At 41.5% G+C, this 25,604-nt stretch overlaps 1 long non-coding RNA gene across 2 annotated transcripts in view; it reads right to left on the bottom strand.

Moving 5' to 3' along the window:
- Positions 1–6,432: 6,432 nt before the first annotated feature.
- LOC142407668 (uncharacterized) overlaps positions 6,433–25,604 on the bottom strand; it is a 500,339-nt gene continuing 481,167 nt past the window's right edge. For both annotated transcript variants that reach the window (XR_012775004.1, XR_012775005.1), the window contains exon 3: positions 6,433–6,525. This is a non-coding gene — a long non-coding RNA (uncharacterized LOC142407668). The remainder of the gene's footprint in view (positions 6,526–25,604) is intronic.

The following is a 25,604-nucleotide window of genomic DNA, read 5'->3' as shown; positions in this document are numbered from 1 at the left end:
TCTTAACCAAGGTCTGGCTTAGAAGTATGGCTTAGAAGTATGGCTTCCACCATAGGACCTGGAGCAAAGCCTTTTGACTTCAATGAGAAAGCTAGAATGCCAGTTCTTAAGATCATGCAAGACATCTGTCACAGAAGTGAAGCTAGACATGCAGGCTGGCTTCCTGATCACTGAATTTTACTCCGCACTGGAAGCTGTATGACAAATTTTAGTGTCTACAAATGGAAATTATGCAACAACTCCATAGACCGCCTGACTGGTTATCAGTGAAATGAAATCCAAACAAATGGCATTTCAAAGAGTAATCCAGATTAAAGCCATATGCCTTTTAGACTGTAAGAGAATAATTCTGGGCTGAACTGAGGAACATTTAAAGGAGAATCAAAGCTGTTGATTCTTTATGTTTTCTTCTAATTGCAGAGTTAAGTATCAAAAACATGTCCTGCAGCTTGATGTGCAATAAAGAAATGCATGTGTCTGGCAGAAAAAAAGACGCTGGTAGAAATTTGAAGTGATTAAAATGTTTCTCTGAATTGTGTTTAAAAATAACGACATCTTGCATTGATCTCCCATCTGTCTTTTTCTGGCATTAAGTGTGTCCCTAGGACAAGCTTAACCAGATGCCCGTATCTTCATAAAACAGATTCCCTTCTGTCCTCCAAACAGAAAATTTTACCTTATTTAAAGCATATATTTTAAATTATTTTTCTATTTCTTCACAAATACACCCAATGCCTGCCAACCATGCCTTGTATTCTTTGTGTTCTTTATTAATATCAATGTTAATAAAAAGGCTGCTATTTGATTATCTGGTGGCCTGAAATATTTAAACATTCAATAAAACCTAAGCTTATTGGTAGTCAGTACATTTTAATGACAAAATTCTGCTCACGGATCTGCAGGATGGATACGAGCTCTAGGATGTATACTTCCTACAGGAACAGAATTACAAAGTATGTCATGACCACCTCTGAACTTGAGATAAGTGCTGATAAGCATTTGCATTTAATAAAAAAATCCCTATAATCCCCAAACCTGGTTAACACTTCTTTCACCTGTGCCACAATGTTTGACAGCATCAAACTTCTTCTGACAGTGCATTTTGAAGTAAAAAGGACTTTCACTGGCTCATCCAAAATATGGAGAAAATACTTGAAATGTTTGGACAGCATATAAACGAGTGTTTACTGATGGAGGCCAACAAGGAAGAACAACTAATTTCCAGGAATTCTCAGGGGAATGACTCTTGGGGGGGGTACTGCTGACTCTTCCGGGAAAGCTGTTGCAAAGCTGAGCCAAGCAAATCCTGGAGAGATACTGATGCAAAGCAAATACAAACAAGTTTGAGTTCCTGAATATCTCATGCACAACTGAGCTGTTTACATAGTCTGGCAGTTTTAAAGAGGGACATTTTTTAAAAGCTCAGTTTTAATTGTATATGCATTTTCTCTCATTTTGGCAAAAACTGTGGATACGAACAAGCAGGTGGGAAGGGGCTTGTTTGAACTTAGGACTGAGCATTGCAGAGAGGACCTTAATGAAGACAGCCTTTCTCCTTGCAAACATTTGCTCAGAGAGCAGTTCTTTGCATTCCTGATAGCATGGATAAGAAACAAATACCCGGACAAAATACCCGGACAAAATACCCGCACAAATACCCGGACAGTGTTACTGTTTTATGAAGGCTAAATATTATGGTAATGCAACACTGCTGAGATCTCTGTACAATAATAGGCAAAAATGGAGCGAAGGAAAGCATGTAAAGTGCCTTATTTGAAAGAGTGCCTCCCTTCATTTTTCCTTTTGTTGTGGTTTTGTGATAGTCTTTTGAATGCCCTAGCACTGACTGCATGGAGATGCTTATAAAAGAAGAAGATAAAGGGTCAGTGACTGATTTTGCTGGACATGAAGAGTTTCAACCAACAGCATAAACAGTTGATCTTTGTTCCTGTGGCATCCTCTCTTGGTATAAAAAAATATTATATTAGTGATACCTTGATAGAGCTATATAGATCTTAACTGCAATAATTTTTGTTTGCAAGTTTCCAAAAGAAAATCCACTGTGGAAAACACTTTAAAGGACTCACATAATCCTTGAGGTTGTCCACTACCTTTATGAAGTGAAATATGTTGATATTTTTTGACTGCAACTCAGACCAAAGTTACAAATGGGAAAACATTTTGGGAAGATGTTGTACTGTGAAAACACTAATTATTTTTGTGTCAGCTTTTTAATATAAGAATGAATACCTTTTGTGTCATTTTACTTTAGATGCCCCATTGAACATACTGATATGAAGGTAGTTGTATTTCTCATCTTCAAAGTCAAAAAGATCAGACCAGCTTCTAGCCATCAAGAGAACACAGCTTCGAATAAGGGCTTTTCTTCCTTCTGTGTTCTGCAGAAGACCTCGAACTTTTGCCTTGGCCAGCTAGTTAAAAGATGCACAGCCATCACTTTCATGCTCTAGAAAAGAGATGGGAATGAAAGGAAATTCTCTTGAAGGCTTCTCCACATCTGAACATTTCTTAGATGACATTCAGTTAAAAAGAATAGACTCAGGCATTTTGGTGATACACTATTGACCTCTGAAAAGAAATGCTCAGTTGCATTTTCATTGAGTTATTTTCCTGTGCTGTTTGTTTAATATGTTTCCATCTCATTGTTTTTGTTCTTTCGTGTCATGCATGAGATCGTTGAGCTAATTGTGACAAACTGCACCTCAGCGAGTGATTCTGAAATGCAAAGTGAAATCCTGCCTCCTGTAAGATCAGCTACGTTTTGCCACTGAATTTAGCGAGGCTGAATTTATAGTCTTGCCTTCATTCAACAAATCTGTTCTGTAAGCTTGGAGATGTAGAAAGCCCTTAGCAATAAATTATTGGGGTTTTTTTGATGAGGAAACACAGCAAGACAATTTGGAGCTGTCACCAAGATGCTGCTTTTAGTTTCATTTCTGGGTCAGCTTTGTTGTTCTGAGTTTCTTCATCCTTGAAACCCGCTGTTTGTTTCTGAACTGTTCCTACAGAATAGTGTAGTGCCCAGTTTGACTTCCACTGTCTTTCATTCCTGTATAGACAGTCCAGGATGTCTTGAAGGTTTAGTTCATGACCACTGTACCTTTTTGTTGTGCAGCCCATACTTATTCCTCCCTGGAGTGATGGAAGCTACTCACTGGATTTTCAAGACTTTCTAAAGATTTGGGAACATGACATTTCTGGGTGCTCATTTTGAGACACCCATTGATCTCTTATTTTCAGAACGCAATATGCCTCTAATAACCTGACCTCTTTAACCAGCCTGAAGTTATCTTCCGAGTTACTACCAAGATTATTTGAATAATATTAAATATTGAACAAAACTATAAAAATAGGACAGAGAAGAAATAAGGTAGTTTCTGTGTCTCATTTTCATAGCATGTTATCCCTGCAAAGTTCTTAAATTGAAAATACTGAAGGAGACAGATTTTCTTCCTTCATCTGTAGTGAAAGTAGAAAAGCTTCAGATGCTCAGGAAATACCAGAAAAGAGAAAACAAAAGCTGTATCTTTTTCCATTAGAGAGGGCACCTATCCAGAGACTTCTGCCATACACTTCAACGGAATCATTGGTCTCTGAGGAAAATAAAGACATTTAAAATTTACCAGAACTCCAGTATTGATCATGAAAAAAGTGTTCCTGTCTAGGATAAGCAGAAGTATATAAAACTGATAAATACCTTGAGTAATACTCCTTTTACAGCTGCTAAACTGAAGCAAATGTGAGACGTTTATCAGTTATAATGGCCTGCTATTTATGTCTCATAGCAACCACCACCGGAAAATTGCAACACATTATTTAATGTTTGCAGCTTTGGGCTCTGTTCATGAAAATGAACAGAACAAATTAATTAAAATTACTGTACACTGTACAGTAAAGGTTTTCTCTTTATCAGTTATGACAACATGCATGCCCTGCACAGTCTTCCTTCCTTTCTTCCATGCCCCCTTTCCTTCCTGAAGCTTATGTGGTATTCCCCTCTATTCAGCCCTCCTGCCTGGGCAGCTCCGGGCTCCCTGGGGACAAGAAGGACCAGGACATGTTGGAGCAAGTCCAACTGAGGAACACCAAGGTGGTCTGGGGGTTGGAGTGCCTGGTGATGGCAAGAGTTGGTCTTGTTTAGCCTTGTTTAGTCAAAGAAGTCTTACCAGGAGGGATCCCTCTGCTGTCTTCAAATCCCTTTGCCTTCCTGCTATTCCAAAAACTTTTTTTTTATTATTTTGATGGCATTATACAAACGAATGATTAACAAAGTTCTCAGGATTCCTGGATCATGCACTCCATGTGACTTGCATTTTGCAATTGCCTGTCTTGCATTCAAAACTGTAAAGTCAGTTTTTAGGAACAGTTTTAGGGTTCCTTATTGTTGACACTTGCATAATTATTGGCCTTTTCAAGTCTCCCTGTATCTTTTTGAACTGTTAGTCCTCTTCCTGCTTTTATATTACTGTTGTAATAGATTAACAAGCAGGAAGTCTTCTAGGTAGATTTTATTATTTTCTTCTTGTATATACCTACAGGTGTCAATTACCAAGTGAGATGGTTCAAGACATGTTTTTAACACAAATCTATTTCTTCTGTGTAATTACAAGAAACAAAGCAAGGACATTTTTGTGCACTTAAAGACAGTGAAAAAAAACCCCTCTTTTAACTACAATGGCTTTTAATTTTAAATTTAATTTACCTTATGGGTAAATAACCAAAGATACAAAACCATAACCAAGGTTTGCAATGGAAAGAAAAACAATCTTAAAAATTATATAAATATGCCATGTGCATACACACCCACTTACAGATAAGGGAAGGGCTTTTTAATCATAGTTCAAGGTTTTTTCTATAATTACTGAATTTTGGCTGATTTAAATGTATTTAGGATTTTTCCCTAAAAAGCCAAAAAGGAATCCTGGCCCAGGATCCATCCTTAGATGTTTATCCTGAAGTTTTCAGTTCTAGAAACTCTGTTGATGTGAGAAATGTCAGCATAACATCAAATAAAGGGTAATCTGCAGACTTGTTTTCTTTGGCAGTTCCTCAGAATACCATGAATACTCTCTGTTGCTATTTGGCAATGCCCTTGTGTACAGTATATCTGTCAGAAAACGTCTGTAGACTGTAAAATCCCAGCTGGTGCATCCTCCAAGGTAGTATCCTGAGGTTATGTTTCTCAATCTCCCTAGCTGATCTCTTTTCAGTAGCAACAGAAGTCAAAACAGCACCAAACATTTCATATATCTGTCCCATTTCTCAAAGACATGTCTAAAAGATCTGTTTTTCCCTCTACAGCACTTGCTTCCCCAAAAACTAGCTGAGAAATTTGCTAGTGAAATAGGTGAAGCTTTCAGAAATTTGAAGAGAAAAAGTTTTAAATGTATAGCAAAGACTAAAAGCGTTACTTTAGACAGCAGCATAAAATTAAAGTGTTTCCATGATTCAGAACAGGGCTGGCCCAATGTAAGTTCCCACCCACAGGACAAGAAAACCAGGTAGAGAGACCATCTTGCACAAGAACTATGTACTACCACAGGGTCACAGGTTGTTCTAATTTCTTCCTGAATCTGAGGTATTAGAGGTGATTAAAAATACATGAAGGGGAAAGAAGCACTAACGGGATTCCCAACAGTTTCCTCAAGGCAATAGGTTAGTTAGCATGGGTCCAAACACTGAGCTATCAATCATCAGTGCACTGAGTACATTATCAGAGAGCCACGACAATAAGGAATTTCAAGAAAAAGAGACTTCCTAAAGGCCATATCCATCTTACCTGAACTTCGTCTCTATTTAATTCCTTTAAAACACAACCTCTTTCTCCAGCTGTAATGGGAGAAAGTTCCTAACTTTTTCTTGCTCAGGTAGATGAAATCACGGAGAGGAGAAAGAATTCACAAGCTGTGACTCCCAATGCCCTGGTCCAACAAATTTCTAACCACTCCCTCAGTGTGGGTTACTGGACTGGCATATATCTGTGAACCAGAAAGGTTCAGAATAAGGAACTAAACCAAAGATTAAATGTGAAGGAGCAAATGGGAAAATGCACAGGGAAACATCCAATTGCAGTCATCACCTAGTGTAGTTTGGTGGCTGCATTTTTTCCTGGAGTAGGCTAGGAGGAAAGGTTAGCCTTCAAGAGTGGAAGGAAGCTTACTCTTTAAATGAGGAGGAAATGAGAAGGGAGAAATATGACTTACCATTCTTCCTTTGATTGATGTGCTGGTTTTGGCTGGGACAGAGTTAATTTTCTCCACAGTAGCTAGTATGGGGCTATGTTTTGGACTTGTGCTGAAAACAGTGTTGATAACACAGGGATGTTTTCGTTACTGCTGAGCAGTGCTTACACACAGTCAAGGCCTTTGCTGCTTCTCACCCCACCCCACCAGCGAGTAGGCTGGGGGGGCACAAGAAGCTGGGAGGGGACACAGCTGGGACAGCTGACCCCAACTGACCACAGGGCTATTCCATACCATATGGCGTCATGCTCAGCATAGAAAGCTGGGGGAAAAAGAAGGAAGGGGGGGACATTCGGAGTGATGGCGTTTGTCTTCCCAAGTAACCATTACGCGTGATGGAGCCCTGCTTTCCTGGAGATGGCTGAACACCTGCCTGCCCATGGGAAGTAGTGAATGAATTCCTTGTTTTGCTTTGCGTGCATGTGTGGCTTTTGCTTTCCCTATTAAACTGTCTTTATCTCAACCCATGAGTTTTCTCACTTTTACCCTTCTGATTTTCTCCCCCATCCCAGCAGGGGGGAGTGAGCGAGCGGCTGTGTGGGGCTTAGTTGGTGGCTGGGGTTAAACCACAACAATAGAGAAGGATGTAAGGAGCTCCTTCATTGTAGGTCTCCTAATTCAATCTCCATCTACTTGTAGTCATCCCAGAAATCAAGGTAATTTGCTCATTTTCATAAGGAACATCGTTGCTCTTGACCAAAAGAATGTTTTATGAGAGGCTGTTTTCTGACTGCTCCTTCTTTTGCCCCACATGTTATGCCCCACAAGTTATGCTACCTGTGCTGGTAAACTAATGGGGAGCTCACCCCATTAATTGGTATGCTAATGGAAAAAAGACCTCAGTGGGACCTAATCCATTTTATCAAGCACTTCATCTTTTAGCCTGTGAACTAAAATTTTAGTTTTTTAGTGACACATTCTAAGTATCAGTTTCCTGTAAAGTCATGGGAAGGCCCACGTTCCTTAGGAAGCCTCTAGAAGTTCATCCAGTTGGTGCAATACAAGAAACTAAACTTAGGAATCTGCATATGCAAGAGTGACCTCCTAGCTTGGAAGGTCAGCATATTAGAGTAACCAAACTTGTCTCATGTTGCCCAGCACAAGGAAGAGGGCAAGAGCTCTGTGTTGTCCAGCAAGACGTCACTGCATAGGTAACCGTCTTTACAGCTGGAGACCGGCCCTGCTGCAGCATCACTGGGGCAGGGCCTTATGGCCCCAGGCTGGGCTGAAATGGCATCCTGGGACGTAGGCAGGGTGGGGAAGCCCCAGTGGAGGTTTGGCAGGGACGGTCAGGCCTAGCACTGCCCTCAGGTCTCTGAAAATACTATTTTCTGCTCATACAGTATTTTACAATATTTAGTCTGGGAAATCCTTAAATGGTCATCATTGGGGCTAGTCATTCACCAGGCTGGATGGTACAATTGTGCAAAACGTGTCCCTTTCGAGGACTATGTGGGCTGTTCCTCCTAAGGCTGGAGGTGTGCTGTGAGAGACAACGGCTGTTGACACTGGAAGAGGACTGTCAGTGCAGCACAGTCTTGCTGAAGGGAGTTAGTGTTGTCGCTAAATAAAGATGACAGTGAGGCCTCTGCTGAAAACAGAGAAGTGGAATAAATTAAGAACCAAGGTATTAGGCATAGACTTCGACTATAGACACTGGAACAGATGTAAAATTTAAGAAAACCCACAGTTTTGCTCACAAATGCCTCATGCTCGCATTTAAGGCAATGTTATTCACTGTGATTCATTGAGATCTACTGGGGAAAAAATGATGAAGATTATAGCTGATGATCTACAGGAATACAAAAACAGAAAGTAAGAGGCCTACACTTTTAAATAAATGTACTCATCATCCTTTTCTGGCAGAAGATATACAGATACAATTTCTGCATATTCTAAAAATGCAGTCATTTGAAGCAGGAGGTGATTGATTTTTTTTTCAAAAGGGAGTATGTTCAGAAATATGAATAATGATTGCTATATCCTGCTTTATGCACCAGTATATAGAAATAGTAACCAGAAATGTACAATGAATAAGAGCTACAGCCAGTTATTTATAGATATTTTAGGCAATTCTCATTGGAATTTAGCTCTAGATGGAAAGACGTTAAATGGAGACATAGACAATAATCTTTCAGCCAAGCACTGGCTGCTTCAGAGGCAATATTACAGATTTCCTGAAATAAAGGTTTTCTTCAACAGTCCTGCACGAGAGAGAATTCATTCAGTTGTGTGACTGACTCAGTTCATTTGCAAAATATGTCTCAACTTCAGTCTAACTGCATTACTCAGACTTGCAACTTATAATTTAAATTCCTGCCTTAAATGAAAAAAATCTCCTTTCACATTTCTGAATCATTCTATGTCTCTTATTCAAAGCTGAATGAACAATATTACAGCCATATATGTCTAGGTATCACAAGAACAGCTTTTCTCATTTTCTGCATAGTAATGTTATGCATTTTTGATAGATCCATCTTGCATATTAGAGTAAATGAAGAGTTCATGATGTCTCAGAGAAAAACATATTATCTATCCCTTCTTAGAAGTACTTCTAAGATGACCTCATAAAATGCTGTAGGGTTCAATATGAAGTTAGAGATGTTAGAGAGGAAAAAGTATCTGGATGGGCATATGCAAAGATAGTTTCATTTCAGATCAAGGTGTAGATCTTATGCAGAAGTGCTCAGAAAAGGCACACCTCCCTTATTTTTATCACCTGTTAACAGTCTTTATCAGACTTTCTGCATGTATTGTAACGCTTCACAAATGTATGTAAGTCAGAACACAGCACATTGGTTTTATGGTAACTTACAACACCAAAAGTTTCATAAAAATATTTTTCAGTATGAAAGAATGCTCCTGGGATACTTAGATATTCTACTATATGGTCAATTAAGAAAGTCCAGTCAACTGTGCTTTCAGAACCCCAAAAGATCAAAATAGCTTATATTTCCCATGTAGAATGACTTTTTTTTCTTGTTTTGCATTCTGTGTAAACAGAGTGAATAGAATGAGGTTATTGATGAAATGATAAATTGCATTTTGTGATTCATAAGATGTATATTCACTGTCATGTTTTGATGTGATACATATCTCATTATTTTATCTATTTTGCTTTTGCAGTTTTAAGAATGGCTCCAGCTATAGCACCTGGGAAGTTCTTACTGTAATACCAATAGTGTATGACATTTTGTTCCAGTTTAAAGTTCACCCAGCTTTATCTGCTACATCTGATTTTATTCTTGCTATTCCTTCCCCAGGATCATCACCTACACAAAATGCTGCAAAATTATACATATTTCTATAGCTCAGTTTAGAAATTGATTCAGTTTGAATCAATTCAACTTTGGCAGTCAACATTCACAACCAACATTTCTCACTTTCTTAGTATGTAGTGTTTTGGCACATCACATTGGACTATGGTTATCCTGTAACATTAGTTGCATTGTGCATTGTACTGTGGGAAAAGCCACATTGCAGTGTGGTGGAAATTCCACTGGAGGAAGAACTAGTTCCTTCCAAACTAATTGGGTTTTGCCTTTAATAAACTCTTTGGAAATGGATCAGTATAGAATTTCATGAGTTATGACCAGATTTTCAATAAGTCTCAGTAACCTGAGTTAAGCCTAGTTTTTTTTCCAGAAAGTTCAACTTCTGTTTAGGCACTGAGTCTAGTTACACTCTGGGTTCAGATGTGAACCAGCTTTTTTAAAGGAGGCTGGTTAACCATGCTGTCATGGTGCTGAGCCCTAGCTAGCAAGATCTGCTGAGAGGATGCACTTTTTGCTGAAGTTCAATGCCAGACTAGCATATCTACATAGCTCCTGAGTTGGAGGTGGCTTGTAACAACCCATCTTCAAATGCAGGTAGGGTTTATATGTGCCTGCCTTGAAGTGACTACGCAGCCTTAATCTAAATGAAATGGTCACGTTTTCAAGAATGTCTAGTATGTAAGAATTTGTTGTCTGGCTTCAGTGAACATGAATATAGAAGATAGTGTCAGAGAAAAATCAGAGAAAAAAATGCTAGCAAGTGTCCTTGGCACCCAAAGTGCATAGACTAAAGACCAGATGAGATGGTGGAATTGGTTCAGGGTGGTAGCTCGAGGGAGGCAGTGGGATGGCATTACCAGAAGTAGGGGGAAGAAGAAGGAAACAGAAGGAAAACCAGAGCTGTACCCAGGTACTGCTCAGCTGAAATGCACCCTGGGAATCCCTATGGGTTCCCTATAGGATCAGCCACTGAAGGTCTGCAGTTTGCCATTCATAGATACACAGTAAGCTTGTTCACTTTAGATCATGAACCCGTACTACTAAGTGACCCACTGCTTTCCATGGGGAAGCAGTAGGTGCCTACAGAAAAGCAGACAATCAAGAGTAAAAGTGTGAAGTCTTTTGCTAAAAACTTTTCTTCCCTGATTACCAACCAGGCCATTTAGGAGAAGACTGCATGGCGAGTATTCCACAGTGGGGGTCCCGTGCCTAGTAATCTTTTTTGTTTTGGGTTACGGGACCTCATTCCATGTGGAACTTCACCAAGTATGAGACTGGGAAAATATCATCTTTGGGTGGGTGAATTTGAATCTCTCAGCTAAGTATGCTACTAATATTGTATAAAGGTAAAATGCAGAGTAATTCTCTTGTGGGCTATTTTTAGGGTATAAACTAGAAAATGTTCCAAGGAGAAAGAAAGTAGAGAAAAGAATTGTCTCTTCCATATTAAAAATATCCATCCATCTCTCCTAACAGGTAGGACACACAAAAGGCACAGCTGCTAAAAATACCTGCCACTGAACAGAAGTATATGAGCTAGGTTATATGAAAACCTAATTGTTTTAACAAATGATGAATAAAAATGAAATTAGTTTTGTAATTCCTACAAGTCTCCCTGTCATATATATTTAAATGAAACATAGGTAGTTGGACAAGGACAAATTAAAGAAAAACAACAACAATATATCTCTGTCTGCTTTCTCTTGCACTTTAAAAACATTTAAATTTTCATAGGTTTCTTCCTATCCAATCATGACTTAATGGGTACTGAAAAATGAGGCAAATCTTAGTGGTGCTGTCAGTCAGCTTATTACAGATTGATCATGTTTCACTCACTCCTCACCTCCACATTTTGCTGGAGTAGACCAGTATGGATGACATTGTAGCGGGTGTCTGCTATAGGTTGCCTGACTGGGAAGAACACGTGGATGAGGCCTTCTGTAGACAGCTAGAAGTAGCCTCATGTTTGCAGGCCCTGGTCCTCATGGGGACTTTAACCACTGAGGTAACTTCTAGAGGGAAAACACAGCAGGGCGTAAGCAATCCAAGAGGTTCCTGGATTATATTGATAATTTGCTGACCCAAATGATAGAGGAGCCAACAAGGAGACATGTTTTGCTGGATCTCATACTTACAAAAAAGGAAGGGCTCATTTGGGATGTGAAGGCAGCCTTGGCTGAAGTGACCGTGAGATGGTGGAGTTCAGGATCCTGAGAGGACGGAGGATGGTACAAAGCAAGCTCATAACCTTGGACTTCAGGAAAGCAGACTTTGACCTCTTCAAGAGATCTGCTTGAAAGAAATCCATGGGATAAGATGGTAGGGGGAAGAGGGGCCTAAGAAAGCTGGTTGATATTCAAGGATGACCTCCTCCAAGCTTAGGAACAATCCATCCCAATGAGCAGGATGTCAAGCAAAGATGCCAAGAGGCTTGCATGGATGAACAAGGAGCTCTTGGCAAAACTCAGACATAAAAAGAGAATATACAGAAGGCAGAAACAGGGACGGGTAACCTGGGAGGAATATAGAAACACTGTCTGAGCATGCAAAGATGCAGTGAGGTGAGCCAAAGCCCTTGTAGAGTTGAATCTGGCTAGGGATATCAAAGAAAGCAAGAAGGACTTCTATAAGCAGCAAAAGAGTAGGGAAAACGTGGGCCTGCTGCTGAATGGCACAGGGGCCCTAGTGACACAGGATATGGAAAAGAGTGAGGTTCCGAAAACCACCTTTGCTTCAGTCTTTACCAGTAAGATTGGACTTCAGGAAACCCAGGTCCCAGAGAGCAGAGGGAAAGTCTGGAGCAAGGAAGACACATCCTTGGTGGAAGATGATCAGGTCAGGGAATACTTAAGCAAACTGAACATACATAAGTCCATGAGCCTTGATGGGATCTTGAGTGCTGTGAGAGCTGGCTGATGTCATTACGAGACAACTCTTGATTATCTTTGAATGATCATGGTGATTGGGAGAAGTGCCTGAGGACTGGAGGAAAGCAATGTCACTCCTATCTTCAAGAAGCACCAGAAGGAGGACCCAGGGAACTACAGGCCAGTTAGCCTCACCTATATCCCTGGGAAGGTGATGGAACAACTAATCTTGGAAGCCATTTCCAGGCAAATGAAGGACACAAAGGTGATTGGGAGTAGCCAGTCTGGATTCAAAAAATAGCTTGACCATGTTTGACCAGCCTGACAACCTTCTATGATGAAACGACTGCCTTGGTAGATTGAGAGCGAGCAATGGATGTTGGCTACCTGGACTTCAGGAATGCTTTTGATACTATGTCCCATAGGGTCCTCATAGAGAAGCTGATGAAGTATGGGCTGGATGAGGAGACAGTGAGGTGGACTGAAAACTGACTGAATGGCTAAATCCAAAGAATTGTGATCAGTGATACAAAGTCTAATTGGAGGCCAGTAACTAGTGGTGTACCCCAGGGTATTGACCCCAGGGGTCAATACTGGGTCAATCCTGTTCAACACCCTCAGTCATGATCTTGATGATGGGGCAGAGTGTACTCTCTGCAAGTTTGCTGCTGACACAAAACTGGGAGGAGCAGCTGATACACCAGAGGGTTGCGCTGCCATCCAGAGGGATCTCAATAGGTTGGAGAAATGGGCTGACAGGAACCTCATGAAGTTCAACAAGGAGAAGTGTAAAGTCCTGTACCTGGGGAGGAACAAACTCATGCACCAGTACATGCTGGGGGCCACCCAACTGGAAAAAAGTTTTGCAGAAAAGGACGGCGGGGTCCTGGTGGACGTCAAGTTGAACATGAGCCAGCAATGTGCCGTTGCAGCAATGAAGGTTAATGGTATCCTGGGCTGCATTAGGAGTGTTGCCAGCAGGCCAAGGGAGGTGATCCTACCCCTTTACTCAGTAATGGTGATGCCACACCTGGAGTACTGCATCCAGTTCTGGGCTCCCCAGTGTAAGGCAGACGTGCACAGACTGGAGAAAGTCCAGTGGAGGGCCACTAAAACAATTAAGGTACCAAAGCATCTGTCCTGCGAGGAGAGGCTGAGAGAGCTGGGACTGTTCAGCCTGGAGAAGAGAAGGCTCAGGGTGGATCTCATCAATGTGTATAAATACCTGATGGGGGGACTAGGACCCAGTCTGGGTCCAGAGCCTGGACCCAGGCTCTTTTCAGTGGTGTCCCGTAACAGGACCAGAGGCAATGGGCACTAACTGAAACACAGGAGGCTCTGTCTCAGCATCAGGAAATAACTTTTTCACAGTGAGGTCGACTGGGCACTGGTACAAGTTGTCCAGAGAGGCCGGGGAGTCTCCATCCTTGGAGATACATTCAAAAACTGTCTGGACATAGTCCTGGGAAACTGGCTTTAGGTGGCCCTGACTGAGCAGGGAGATTGGACAAGATGACCTCCAGAGGTCCCTTCCAGCCTCAACAGTTCTGTGATTCTGTGATTCAGTAATTGGCTCTTCCTTAATTCCTGCAATAGAAAGTGGATCATACCTACATGCAAAACACTTGGACAAGCATAATATAATGAATGTAATTGGAATTTCTGGCACAATTTCTCATGCTGTAAAAACAGTTGTTGAGATAAAGCATGAAGATATTATTAGCAGCATTTTATGATCTCCTTGGATTTTGAGGCCTTGCCAGTCTAGCCTTCCCCCGCAGCTCCCACTGCAAACTTATCTCAAAGAAATGTTGAGTATCCAACATTAGCATAGCAAGTTTCCAAGTATCGTGACATGAGCCATGTAGATTTATACAGTCACTGTCAAAGCATTTAAAACAGAGGCTTATTTTCAGAAGTGAACCCTCAGAGACGACATTTACGTAAACAAATGACAAAGCACTAAATAGTGGCTGCAGTTTTGGAAGAGGGTGGGAGCCTGATGTGTACAGAGGTGGCTTCTGAACATCTCTACTGGTTCCTCCATGACCTAGTGGTGTTCCAGGGCCAGCGTAAGTTCCCACCCCAGGTCATCCGGCACTTCATACCTTTGATCCCACATACAGCAGAACTATGTGCTTTGTCTCAGGGGCCAACTTCTACTACGGTTTGAAAAGCTGCAGTTCTGAGCTGCTTTCAGGCAGACCTGAATTCACACCAGAACAGTCATTTGGTTCATGTGTAGAATTGAAAATTAAGGCAATCAAACCTATGGAAAAGCTTTTAGGGAAAGAGCCATCCTAGGACTGATGAAGGGCAATGGCATTGGGAGGTCATAAATAGCTGATTTCTGACTGTGCTCATCTAATTCCTGCTCTTAAGCTTTTTTCCAGCACCTTGCAAAATAGATAATTGTAGTCAGCATGGGAAGCAAGCTTTTTACGAGACCTTTTTTTAGACTAAAAAAATGAGGCAATAATGAATTCAGCTCTTTCTGTCCTGTTTTGTTCTCCTCCCTCATTATAAGGGACTAAAAGCAATGGAGGACCAAATCTTCTCCCTCGCTGAAATGCTCTGCTTTTAAATTAATCATTAGCTGCCACCCAGTAAAAGCTTTAGGGCATGGACCCGAGCACTAACTGGAACACCAGTGACTGACCCAAGGGGGAATCTTCTCATCCATTAAAAGAGGTGTTTGTTAGAGGAGTATCCTCTCGATGGTAATGATCCGGGGAAGATCACTGACAGCTATCCTTCAGTGGTTTGTCGCTCTGTGGCAGATTATTGTTCAGATGCAACATGCTATTTTGACATTATCTCTGAATTGTTCTTTCTGGGGAAGTAGATTCAGGGACTTTCAGTCAGAGCTTGGTTTATTGACAGGATTTATCACGACCATAACCACAAAGCTTCAGGGAGGGATGAATTATATGTCTTTATCTAAATGGACCCCCTTGGTTCTGCTACATTCAATGTAGTGTCAACAAAAGCATCTGATCCTTCAGATAAATCAGCAGTTCGCATCACTGCCAGGAGGACTATCCATGCCCCATAGCTCTTTCTAGCTATGCTGCTCTTCAGGAAAAAGGCTGAAATACGTTGTGTCAGCTGGTGGGAAACACTGCCTTCAGATCTTTGATGAACAGAGGAAAGTCTTGATTCCTTGTTTTCATTTTTTCCCCAGGGTTATTCAACATGCCAAGTCTAAAATTAATGCTCATGATATTCTTAAAGCAGAATGAAACCCTAGCACTGAAGGCTTTTATAGGCTGTGATGTCATGCCTAGAGACAAGTTTGTTTATGTGGTTGAAAGTGGACTTACTGGGTTTTCCCATTGCTTTTTGTTTGCTCATGCCAGTACAGTCTGTTCTTGGAGAGTGTTGGGTTCCAAAGAAATACTTTTGAAAAGAAAAACAAACATTGTCTTTTATATCTCTAGACATCTTCTCTTTCAGTCTTTTATTTATCATCTTAACCTTTCTGATGTGATATCATAATCCTCCTTGGCACTAATCCAGTATTGCTCTGGGTTGGTCAATGGTCTGGATTGCTCAATGTAACTGCAACTGGAAAACCAGGTGGATTCTTATATTTTCCTATTGTGTTCTTATTTTTGCATCCCTGAAGAGCTCAGAAAATTTGTTTTGGATGTGTTCAGATTTACGATGAACACTTCGATTATGAATTTGGATGGTTTAAAAAATGTGATCTTGGGATGCTACTTCAGATGATGTGTTTTGGAAATTCATGAACTGAAAGACTTTGCCCTACCTTCAAACCCAGCAGCAGCCTCATAAGAGGAAGGGCACAACAAATAGGTTGTTTTCATGGCACCACCTTGGGCTGAAGAAGGACTTAGACCATTCTTATCGAGAGAGGTTTTTCATGTATGTGTGGATATCAATTTGCAGCTCAGCTGTTATTCCTCACTGTACCTCTTCCCTAATTTGGTTAGGTCAGATGGATTTGTGTCTCTGAGCCTGCTTGAAGAACGCCTTGGCCTTACTTGCACAAAGACACTGTAGTAAGTCAAGTCTGTGCTGTGACCTGTGTTGCTGAAGGACATCCACAGTAACACCATTGAGGGCCAGTCCAGAGAGAGTAACATGGAAATAAATTTGGTCTGTAAAACTGCTTGCAAAGCACGGTAAGGTTAGCCAGAGCTTGGCCAGGTCAAGCATAAGCAAAGCAGTGCCAAACTGGTGGGGGCAGTGCATCATGAACTTAAAGAACTCATACACACGTGCACGTGCACACACACTTACATGCATACACACACACACACACTTTTGTTTCACCGTAGGATCTGCTGAATTTGTGTCTGACCTAGGCTGATTAGCTGAGACACTCTTCCTTGCCCTGAGCAACTGCTGACATGGCCTTGGCCTCCACACCCCAATCCTGCAGTGAGAGCCACGTCTTCCTCGGTGGGGAGCAACAATAGGGCGAGGTGTACAACTGGCTGCACATCCAGTGCCTGGCTCCCAGGGCTACCTAGCAGCTTCACAGATAGGCACACAGGGAAGGGGGCTCATGTCCTCTGGTCCTGGTGCTCTGAGCTGCTATTTGGAGTGTTGCCGTGAAAAGCCGAAATCAGAACTCAATAGTTGGGATGACTGTTTCGCAGGTATTCTTTGTTGCAGCGCTGGGCAGCACTGGGGATCGCTCCGCCACAAGTGCTCCACCAGGTTAGCACAACACATCAGTTCACATACAGAAAAATCATACATATTCATCAGATTTCCTGAAAAGGGCAGTTTTATGGTGATGAGTTCCAGGAATTCATTTACATAGTCCAAGCATGCGCAGTAAAATTAGGGTTAGGGTCTTTTCACCCTCCCGGTGGTCTTCCACAGTCTTCCTCACGTTGTCCACTAGTTGAACTTTGGGCTTCCTTTGTCCATATATAGTCATTGATTTAGCTCATCAGTCCTTCGGCCTTGGAATGTTACAAGGGGGTCGATTTAAGCTAGTTCTTTGGTGCTTATCTTTGGCACAATCGTCCTGAGTTCCTGTTATCAGTGATTTAATTAGGAAGCCTAACGAGCTTGCTCAAGGCCTGCTTAGTCCTATCAGGTAAGAAGTCACAGGAAATGTCCCACCATCAACTCTGCTCAGCAGGTAACCAAAACTGTCTTTGCAGGGGAAGAGAACAAAAGAGAACAAGGATGCCAGTGAAACTAAAAAAATGCAAGTCTATGTCTTAGTCATAGGGATTTAACCCTTTCAGGAGATTGTGTCTGGGCAAGCTGTTCTGTTACTATTAAAAACCTAATTTTTTCTTGCGCTGCTAAGGTGGCTGTGGATGTACATCCTGAGACACATGCCATCTCAGTGAGACTGCTCTTGTTACATGGGATGTAAACCTAGCAGGGCCACTGCTGCTGTTCACTGCCGTGATACTGTACTAATGGCAGCTGCGGGATTGCCACTCTCCAAAAAGTACTAGTCCAGCTCTGCCAGGCACAGAAGTTCCTGTGCTCTCCTCTCTTCCAAACACATGGAGATCCTTTCCTAACAGCTCGCAGGGAACATCTCCTCTTGCTCACAGGCTGTGCAAAGAGCCAAAAGTTTGCAGTTTGCCAAGTTCTCCCATTCTTACAGAAGCTCAGTTCAATTGTTAGATTTAATGAAACATCCCATGATTATTTTACAATTTTGGCAATTCTAATAAGAATTTTTGTCAGTGAAAACAATCAATGACTTCCACTACAGATTGGCATAAATAATTTATTTTTTACATACAAACAAAAATATTGTGTTTGCGGCTTCTGGGGTAAAGTCCCACATAACTCTCATGTTAATTTTCCTGGCAATTCTAGTTGCTGCAAAGTTTCATAAATGGATCAGTATGTCAACAAACTCACATATGCGTAATGGGAATCTTGTTTCAAAGCTTTTTTGTTTGTTTGTTTTGCTGCACATTATAGATACTGTATTATATTTATTGAACGTTTGCTACTTACTGGTTTGCTGTTTTGGGTGTGGTGACTCACAGTTGCTGTCTATGCTTCTTTGGAAGTTTGCTGTGAAGAAGGAAACTTTGTGCTAAAACATTTTGGTCCTTATTTTGAACCATTAATTGGAAAAGATTTGCAGAGGCAATATGTATGTGCTACTACATGGAGAAAAAGCAGCAAAAGACAGCATGTATGTTCTAGACCCATGAAGTATTCCTGGTCCAGAGAGAACAGAAATCAACCAGAAGTCTTTCCATTGACTGTACTGGATTTTGGATTAAGTCTTGTGTACGTAAGTGGCGTCCAAAGGTCTGAGCTGTCACAAATGGTCCATGTCTGTTGTAGTTACCAGGAAATGCAGGGAATGGGCCAGAGTTCAAAGCTTCAGCTTTTTCAATTCCAAGTCACACAGACAAAAAGAAAGATGCCATTATCCAACCTACTGCAGTCCTCCAGAGTGCTGAGTTTCCCTGTGATCCAACTCCTCAGCTATTAAAAAATAACAAAAACTTTGCTGGCTGGAAGTATATTGGGCAGGAACTGGTAAATCTCAGCAAAGGGGAACAGTTATTCTGAAAATGATCATAAATATAGTTGGGCTGGAAATTAGGAATACAGAGACTTGCCGAATCATACTTCTGATATAAGTAAACCCACAAATGCAGTGAGTTTTGAGATGAAGTTTGGTAAGTGTAGGGAGGGGAATCTTATTGGAGCATTCTGATCCTGGCAAACTCGGTAGCCAGAGAGTGTCTTAGGAGGGGATTACATGGTACAGTGTCTGCCGTTATGGGGACTAAGCTCAATGAATAAATATACTACGATAAATACACTGAGGACTGCAAAGTATGCAGGTACTGAGGGAGCTGCAAAAACACACAGGATAGCTTTCTATGTAGGCTGCATTAGCTACTGACATAATCTATTCAAGTGCAACATAATGTCATACTGCACTGAAGAACTAGCATGGGTCTCAAATTAAGAGTTATGTCTCATGTTGATTTTAGGTACAATATTTAAGACATAGTGAGTGCTTTGAACTTGAATTTCCCATCTCCCCACCAAAAAAAAAAAAAAAGAAAAAAAAAGACCTGAAGAATTCTGTTTACTGGAGCAAACTAGACTATTGGTAAAATATTTGCAGGGAACCTTTACATGCACAGGTGGAAAAGGCCTGCAGAAATAATTGCATAAAAAAACCCCAAAAGAATTAAGAATTTGTTGATCTTTTCTTTAGAAATGGTGGTCTAGAGGACAGCTGTTTGCTATACTGTTGTGGTTTAACTCCAGCTGGCAACTAAGCACCACACAGCCACTCACTCACTCCTGCCCCAGTGGGATGGGGGAGAGAATTGGAAGGGTAAAAGTGAGAAAACTCGTGGGTTGAGATAAAGACAGTTTAGCAGGTAAAGCAAAAGCCATGCATGCAAGCAAAGCAAAGCAAGGAATTCATTCACTACTTCCCATGGGCAGGCAGGTGTTCAGCCATCTCCAGGAAAGCAGGGCTCCATCGTGCGTAATGGTTACTTGGGAAGACAAACGCCATCACTCTGAACGTCCCCCCTTCCTTCTTCTTCCCCAGCTTTCTATGCTGAGCATGACGTCATATGGTATGGAATAGCCCTTTGGTCAGTTGAGGTCAGCTGTCCCAGCTGTGTCCCCTCCCAGCTTCTTGTGCACCTGGCAGAGCATGGGAAGCTGAAAAGTCCTTGATTTAGTATAAGCACTATACCAGCTACTAGGAAGAAAATTAACTCTATCCCAGCCGAAACCAGGGCAGCTTGGTTTGTTACCACTGTGTCCGTTGCTGCTGAGAGGAGTGCTAGAAGTTGTGTATTAACAGTTGGACATACCACAAAGGGCATCATCTGTTTGACAATTATTCATTGTTCAGGGAAGTCACGGAGAATAATCCAGAAGTGTACCCAGCTATCATCACTATTTGATTAAATCCTGAAAAGTAAAATTGCAGATAAATTAAACGATGAGGTTTTGTATTTGCACAAGGTGCTCTTCATGTCTAGCAAGCACCCATGTTTTGAGAAAACCCAATAAAATAGAACCAGAATGAAACACTTTGACTTCAGATTTGCAAACATGCCATGAGAAAAGTAGCACTGAAGGACAATATGCCTTACAGTCACAGAAAATCTATTCATCCTTCTTCCATCAGTGGTGACAACAACAGACAAACAATGCTTTACTTACTGGTTAAAATAAAAGGTGACTCACACAGGCAGTGTGGGTGAGTAAAATTTTGCAAGACTGCCTTTCATAGTTGACCAGTGTAATGATTATGTTGCAAACCTTTTATGGATGATTTGGAATATATGTGAGCATAAAATGAATGTGGGGGTGAGAAACAGATTTTTTCCCACATTTAAACTCTAACCACATGAATCTTAAAAAGGCCTTAAAGTCATAGTTCAAAATAAGCCCAGTTGCACTGGTCTGAGCTCTAGGATTTCTTTTTAGTGTGGAGAAAGAGCAGGAAACAGGAGCTTGTGCCCTTTTCAGAGTCAGTTTAGGACACCGTAAGTCCTGGGAGAATGGAAGCAGAGCAACTGCTGTCTTCCCCTAATCAGAAAGGCTGTCGCCCATGATCGGGTTGTGCCCATATACTCCAGCCCAGTAGGCACAATTGCACAATCCAGGTAGACGGAGTCTGTACAAATTAATGTCCAGAAAAATGGGAGTATTTTGAGTATTCTTGCATGAGAGGCACAGTTTTCAATGGTGTGGAGTCAAATTCAATCTTGTGTTCTCAGCCTTGGACCTTGACTTCCAGTCGAGGCAGTCCCCTGGGGTCAGGATTTTCTTTCCATGTGTCATACAAAGAGTTAGAAGAGCTTCATTGGACACTGACTAACTGGAGCAGTATGTGCAACCTTAGAGCTTTTCCTGGGAGTCAAGATGGGCCAAAGCAACTATGCAGAGGTAAGCTAGGTGGCATTTCTCATTCTGCAGCCCGACACGGCCTTCCCTCAGATGCGTGCCACAGTCCCTTGGCAAGGTCCTTTTACCTTCTCACTCAGAAGAGCTTCTTTATTTCCAGAGGGTGACTCCCTCTGTACAGAATCATCAGATTAAAATTTCCTATGTTCTTGAGCACAGCTATCGTGAAACTTTTTTGCTACGTAGGCTAGGATGCTGTTGGTGGTGTTGCTCCTCCCCATCTCTATCAATTATACAATCAACTGAAAAAGTAGAGTTTAATAAGTGCTCATTATGTGTTTGTCCCTTTCTGAATAACTACTGAGAGCTTGTGATGTGGTGATCAGGCAGGAAGCCACTCTTCTTAGCATGCGGCAGACCGTGGCAGAGCAGCACAGCAAGTGTGTGGGCTCTGCTTCAAGGTGTAACATAGCCTGAGCACTATCCTGATTTCTGGGTGGTGCTGCCTCCTTTGGCAGTGTCTAGGGCAGATACCAAACCTGTAGAGATAGAGTAGCCTTGTGACATGGGTGCTGAGGATACAGCCTTGCATTTGTGACGTTGGTTGAGCAGATGGTGCAGCTAGGCTTGGCACACGTTGACATTCCTGGGAGAAAACATCAGACTTGCCTGCATCCTCCCTGTGGCTTTCCTGGTCCTGTGCTCTGTGTGTGCTGCCACTGGATCTACAGGAAAAGCCTTCTTCATAATAAGGCTGTACTCTTTTTACCTTTCTTGCACATCTCTTGGTACACTTCCTGACTTGATTCTATTCCCGATCACAGATTTCCTTGGGGCTATTTCTCCTCTCTCCCCTCCTCCCCCCATCCCCATTTCCCTTTTCTGTGTGCATCCAATCTGAATTTCTCCACAGCGTTAAGGACAGGAGGAAGTTTCTGATTTATCTGATCCCTGCACTCCTATTGTCTAGCTGTTGTGAAAGAAGTGTTTGGTGTAGCCAGGGTTGAGTGTGGGGAGAGAGAACAGTGAAGCTGATGCATGAGACACTGGCTATGGGACAGAGAAAAGGCATACTCTGATTTATTCCTGCGGGTAATTATCTCCCTCTCTTTGGGTTCTCTATAGGTGCTAGCACCTCCTCTTGACTTATAACCTGCTTTTCCACTTCTTCATGGGCAGGAGCAGCAGACAAATACATGCCCATTTGGGGAAAAAGCATTTTTTTGTGCAGCATCATCCTATCTTTGATACATTCATGCCCCTGAGATACTAATTGTGGGAAAACCAGAACAGAAGGAACACAAGGAAGTCTGGAGCATTAGCTTCAACCACCCCCAAACCTTGTTTTTTTTTTTTTCTCTTACTATGCCCAGGCATGCAGCTGTCCATCTTTTTGCAATTGAAATTGCCTAAAATCACAATGACACTTTGAAATGAAGGATATTTGGCTCCTGAATCTACATCTAAGTCAATTCAGACTATAAGTTCCTTGCAAAAATCTGTCCTGTTTAATAGTCAGGTTTTGAATTTCCTATTCTACACATATCACTTCCACAACCTTTTAGTTACAGAAATATAATCAGAAGTGTATATTTTTTAAAGCTTATTGAATTTATTTTTGGAAGCTCTCTGGAGATATACCAACAAGGAAGAGGCAATTAGTCAGTAGAAGCAAAGCTTTATATGCATGGCAGCATTTTCAGTAATTCCTTCCTGCTGTACAATGTATTAGTGTTCTGATCAAATCACATTATCACTGCTGGGGTTTTCCTGGCTATATTTCCTAATTTCTGAAATCATGTGGTTTAAGATACGTTTGAAATGGAAATAATTATTATATATTGTCTTTGTGACATTTTTTATGTTGGAATGAGTTGAGAACCTTGCAGGCATCATCGAACAAATCCCTCTTTCCAAGCAGGGCACTGCTAGAAGTCACTTGACGGCATCTGGAGTGGATTGCCTGAAGGAAATGTAGGCAATCTTTGGATGTCTGGCTTTTGTCAATACCACTGTACATATTTAATGATGATATGATGCAAGCAAAGTCTTGCTTTCCTGCTCAGCCTTGTGATCTCAAGGTCTGCAAGCAAGTTTCTTAATGCTACTGTGAGACCAGGCTGTTTAATCTGTCATGTAGGCAATTTAAGGATTTCCATTGCCCTTTTCTCCTGCCAGCAACTGGAAGCATAGTCAGGACCACACAGTCATAAAGAGTCTTAGGATGTGTGCACCAAACCCAGCAATTCTAAGGTTAGCATGCCTCTGTTTTGGCACCAGTTTTTTTGTATATGCCAGAACACTAATGCATGCAGAGCAGGTGCTTACTATTTGATAGTTTCCTGCACCTCCTTTTTTTGCTATCATCTAAAAAATGAAGGAATAAATAGGGCTGCTACTCTTGGCAAATCTGGGTCATATCAACCTTATGGAGACTTTTATCTTGTAACAGTCAAGGCAAAGCATAGTGAAGGGTTCTGGGGTTTTGCCTCCCCATTTTTAATATAAGCTTCCAATCAGAGCCACTAAGTAAGGACCCTGAGGCTTAGTTTTGTGTATTCAAAATTCTGCTTTGGTTAGTACGTTAGTGCTTTTTAAATATTGGTTAATTCTTCTGACAGCTGCAGGCTGTGACTTCTGTGGGGCTACTTTGAAGTTTGTTGCACTGGTTTGTAGGACCTCATCACAGGTTCCTCCTTAGCTTCCAACAAGGTTGCCTCTGCAGGGGGGTGAGCCAGGGCTCACCCCTTGCTCCGCTCACTTCTTTGTTTTCTCCACTGTATTTTTTGGCAGTCCAGTCCACTGCAGAAGTCCTCCAACTCTCCAGCTAGGGTAAACATTTTTGAGGAATTGCTGCCCCAGGTGCAACTAAGCAATGCACTGGTGTCCTTGGGAGTAGAAAGGCCCAGCTGTCACTCCTTCTCAATTCCTGCTACCTCTCGTCTCTAGACTGCCCACCAGCAACGGTCTGTCAGCTCCTGGGAGGGAATGTGTAGCTGGCAAGTCATGTAAGATGTAAGAAGGGATCCATTGAGTAAGCCTTTTTCTTAGCAGAAATTTAAGCGATATAGAGCCAGTCTTCAGCATAGCTGATGGGATAAAGAAAAGGGTTAGATTTCCTCCTTTGTGATTTCAGCTTGGCTTCATATTAGCATACTACGGTATTTTAGCACCTGACCTAAAAATGACATGCCAAATATCCTGGCTCCTAATATGGAACGCTTCTTCAAGTGTTCTTTTCCTTGTCCTCTGCAACTGCACTGAGAAGCAGTGGTATCATCCATTTATTGCCAGGATGTCAGCTCTAAACAATACAGTACAAGTCATCGCCATCCGCTTATCACATATTTATGAGAAGCATCTTCATGCATTTTCCCAAGTTGTTCTCATGAGAGAGGAACCTTCTCCTATATATTAATAAATTAAATAACTACACATATTTTAGCATGTGCTTTTTCTATAGTACCTGAGAGACTCAACACTAGTTGGTGATATGCTGAGAGAGTTGTCTATTAGACTAAGTACTGTCCATCTATGTAGATCTAATGTCTCTTCTTCTACACAAATTGGCTTAATTTTTGGTTCTGCGATTGTGCAGTGCACAAGGGTCCTGGACCATGACTGACACACAGAAACATCACTGCAAAGCAAATAATCAATAAAGATCAATAGTGACAATTGTGCCTATTCTGTGAGCCTAAGACAGTTCTCCAGTGCCAGGGGATGAGGTGTGTAACCCATCCTGGTTCCCGTGCAGGACAGAGAAGAAAAGTGATCATGTCTGCGGGAAAGGGAGATGAATATAACATCTGGATTTAACATGGATTTAAGCAGGCTGTGGCAGATAGGACACAGGTTCTTTGGGAAAGGTGAGATAAAAGTGACGTGTAAATCCAGCAGGTGAGGTGTATTTCTGTTTAACAGAAACAGGTATCAAACAGGGCCCTTGAGATGTTTCGGGAGTTTGTAGAATTGGATAGACATCTTTTAAATTAAACTTCCAGTCCTGTGTCTTAAAAAAGCTATCATGTTCTCTCTCTCTCCCCACACAGAAATATACATACACACACATGCACACTATATACAAATATATATGTACATATATGTAAACAATGAAATGACCTTTTGCTTTATGACTAACAACAGATAATTAACAAAAACTTTGAGCTGCTGAGCTAAGGAATTCTTGTAAAAATGCAGTTATTGTTCAAACACGAAATTATCACAGGATGTGGTTTTCAAAAGGCAGTGAGGGATAAGTTTTGGCTGTCCTGAGCTATGGTTCTCCTTTTGCGTGGTACTTTACGTTCTACTTTTAAGAAGTAGTCTTGTCTCCCTGGGAT

This window comes from Mycteria americana, chromosome 3, assembly GCF_035582795.1.
Source record: "Mycteria americana isolate JAX WOST 10 ecotype Jacksonville Zoo and Gardens chromosome 3, USCA_MyAme_1.0, whole genome shotgun sequence".
In the NCBI taxonomy this organism is placed as follows: Eukaryota; Metazoa; Chordata; class Aves; order Ciconiiformes; family Ciconiidae; genus Mycteria; species Mycteria americana.
The sequence above is the reverse complement of the archived record's forward strand: the minus strand, read 5'-3'. Positions and strand labels throughout refer to the sequence as shown.